A 3,623-nucleotide genomic window follows, 5' to 3' on the forward strand; every position below is an offset into this window, starting at 1 on the left:
GTCTGAGAGGGGCAGTGTGGTTACCTTCATCTTGTGGGTGTGGAAAGTAAGGTGAGCGCACGAAGCATTCTGGGTGCCCCTTACCTGCATGAACATTTGGAGCCTCTGGCCCAAGCACTGTGGTAATCTAGAAAGGGAGAGAGGACATCCAGCCAGGAGAATCAAAATGAGAAGGCAAGAACTAAACTGGTTGCAGGAGGACAGTAGGAAATAAGGGAGAAAAGATTACTAGACAAGGGAATAGCAAAAGAGATGGCTCAGAGACAGAATGTACATAGAATGGCGAGTACTATGGTGTCTGGCATGTTGAATTGAATTCTATTGGACTGCCACTTTGGCCATGACAAATGGATCTCTTATGATAATATGCAATCTAGAAGCAGTTATATGAAGGGAAAGGGTGGAACAAAGGCCCCTCTTATATATGCTGGCCGCTTGTCTAATTTTCTGAACAATCTGGTGAAGTAGCTTTCATGTCCCCATTTTACAGATGAGAAAAACAGAATCTCAGAGAGGTGACTTGCCTAAGAAAGGTCAAAAGGCTAGAAAGTGGTAAAATCTGTATGCAGACCCAGCTCAGTCTGGCTTCGCAGCCCCCGGGCCATCCTCCACCCTCCACGCCTTGCCGAGGAAGGAGGGCCCGCCTTCCCTTCTGGCCTTCGGGAGCTCTTTTCTGGGCTGACACTGAGTCAGGCTCAGACCAGCCTTGATTGGTGACACTCGCCTCCTTTAAGAAGCGACTGTTTTCCACGCTCTTGGCATTTTCTGCATGAAATGCAGCAATACCAACATTCTGGGTAACCCTCGTCTGCGGGGAGAAGGCTACAAGATGCCTTTGGGCAGGTGAGGAAGCACTCAGGTTTGAGGTGCAACTGAAATCAGCAGGCGAGGCTATGTTGCTCCAAGCAAAGGCCCAGATGGGCCCTCCGATGAGATTACCCCCCATCAGCCCTGGCTGCCAATTCAACATCTGCTCCTGACATATTGGCCTGTGAATATTCCAGATCCACACCCCCAAATCCAGATGCATTTGTGTCATGAACTCTATACACTCTGCTAGAAATTACCGAGGTCTGAAAGAGGAAATTAAACAATCACTGCGGCCCACACGAACCAGTGACCTGAAATATTCTGTGCACGTCCAAGGTTTGAGTGCTCACATCTAGGGAGCCTGAATACCAGCTTCTACCCCTCTGCTGGCCCACCACACCCTCATCAGAGGTCATATGTAAAGGACTGATATTTGCTTTCAATTTAGTGCCAGCGAAAGGTTTATGAATGTGGAAATCATCCTTTGCTCAGTGGCCAGATGCTGCTTTGTTTCTATTAGCAGATTTGTTGAAATCTCGGTCCAGTTTTCACACACTGCATTTCCAATAGTAGAGAAACTAGCAATCAAGTACATTAAGGAGCATTGTGTTTCAGCCCTGGCTACACATATGGGTCACCTGGGAGCTTTGGAAAAACCAGTGATTAAGCCCCGCAGTGGGAAGATCTAGACATGGGACCTCAGCAACCATATTTTGTTCTAAGTTCCTCAGATGATTCAAATCCACAGCTAGTGCTGGCAGCCTCTACTATGGAAGATGCCCTCCTGGACCACTACAAAGCAATCAAAACTAGGGTAGGGTATGGGGAGGGGGCAGGTGCAGGAGGTAAGAGCATGAGCTGTACCTCAGATAGTTACAGGTAAACTCTCAGCCCTTTCATTGACTAACGTGTCACTCTGGACCAGAATTTCAATCTTTATGAGCCTGTTTCCTCATCTGTCAGTGGGGGCAATGATACTTGACTGAGCTGTAAGAATACCTAAATAAGAAAATGTTGGTAACCAGTTTTGCTAAGTACATGGCATATGGTCGGGATTCAGCAAACAGTAACCATTAATGTTATGTGACAACAGGGAGCAAGGGATAGAGAGAGAGAGAGAGAGAGAGAGAGAGAGAGAGAGGAGAGAGAGAGAGAGAGAGAGAGAGAGAGAGAGGTGTTGGAGACCAGAATAATGCACGTTAATATAATAACCCCAATGAGGTGAATTGCAGATGAATTTACTTCTTTTCTCTTTCTTCATTTACTATATGCATAACAATGACTTTTTTCCTTCTAATAAAGGTAATACAAATTATTCTTTATGATGATAAGATAAAATATGATATAAAACAGTGTTTTCAGTACAAATGTGGCCTTTTTTAATGGCAAAGAAAAAGTAGCGAAAAATGTGGAGGTAGCCCTCCCTACTCTTCCTTCTTTCCTTTTGTTTATTTTTATAATAGAAGAAAAAAGTGTTTTTGTTTTTTGCCCACCCCTGACCCTCTGAAGTTCTATCCAGGCTGATTCAGTGTCCCTGGGCTTCTCAAGCTTTGTTCTAAGTCTCCCTGGCTCTGTCCAGGCGGGACCGGCCCACCCTCTCCAGGCCAGACCTGAGGGGCCTGAGGCACAGACTGCTCAACCTCCTTATAGTGCGGTGTCTCCAGCACCGTCTGCAGGCAGTGCCTTGCCCTGGGGTTCCTGCCAAGGTTCTTGCAGTAAGTCACTGGAGAAGCCATGTGACGTCCAAGTTAACATGATCTGCAGACACAAAGACACACAACCAGTATGCAAAGGATCCCCTCACAGCAGTGGGGGACTGCTGCCACTGAAGTGGGTCCGTCCCCAGCTTCAGCTGCTCCCCAAGTACGTAGTGGGTGGGTGGACTCCCTGGGCAGCTATGGGTGGGGTCTTAGTGATAGATTCATAAAGCAGCTGAGCTCTGAGGAGTCAGAAGTTCCTTCTTCATTTATTCGCCATTACTCCTTCACTCAAAATTTATGGAGTTCCTATTATATGCCAAGCACTCCTAGAAGGTGGGGATACAGATAAATAAGTTACAGTCTTTGTTCTTAAGGAGCTCCTGTAGGAAGGGACATTCAACCGACAATGACAATATAGTGAAAGAAGTGCCAACTTTGTATTGAACACAAGAGGTGCACATAATGGAGGGGGATTGTTACGGAAGACTCTGATTCCTGAGACAGTTCTTATAGGATAAGCAGGAATTACCAGAAGCTGGGGGAGAAGGAAGTTTCAGCAAAGGAAACCATGGAGGTGAGTGCCCAGAAACACAAGGCATCTTCTGGAAACTTCAGGGAAACCAGCAAAGTAGAAATGCAGTGTGGGAGAAGAGAGCAGAAGAAGATGGGGAATGGGCAGTGTTGGGAATGAGCCCAGAACTTTCCCCCAGAATCTTCCAAAACTCAGCCATTCCTGTGCCTCGCTTGTGGGTTTTGCCAAATTTATGACCACCTGTGTTATTTTTTATTTTTATTATTTTTATTATTATTTATTTATGTATGTATGTATGTATGTATGTATTTATTTATTTATTTATTTTTATTATGGTGACATTGGTTAGCAAAATCCAGTAAGTTTCAAGTGTAAAATTCAACAGTAAGTGATATATATATTTTGCATTGTATGTTCACTGCTCATAGTTAGATTTCTTTCTGTCACCACATAGTTGACCCTTTTTACCCCATCTCCCTCCCCACCCACCCTCTGGTAATCACTAGTCTATTGTCCATGTCCATAAGTCTCTGTTTGTCCTATAATTCCTTTTCAAATGGGAGGGAACAAAGAAGACATTT

The sequence above is a fragment of the Pteropus alecto genome, unplaced genomic scaffold (assembly GCF_000325575.1).
Source record: "Pteropus alecto unplaced genomic scaffold, ASM32557v1 scaffold71, whole genome shotgun sequence".
Classification (NCBI taxonomy): Eukaryota; Metazoa; Chordata; class Mammalia; order Chiroptera; family Pteropodidae; genus Pteropus; species Pteropus alecto.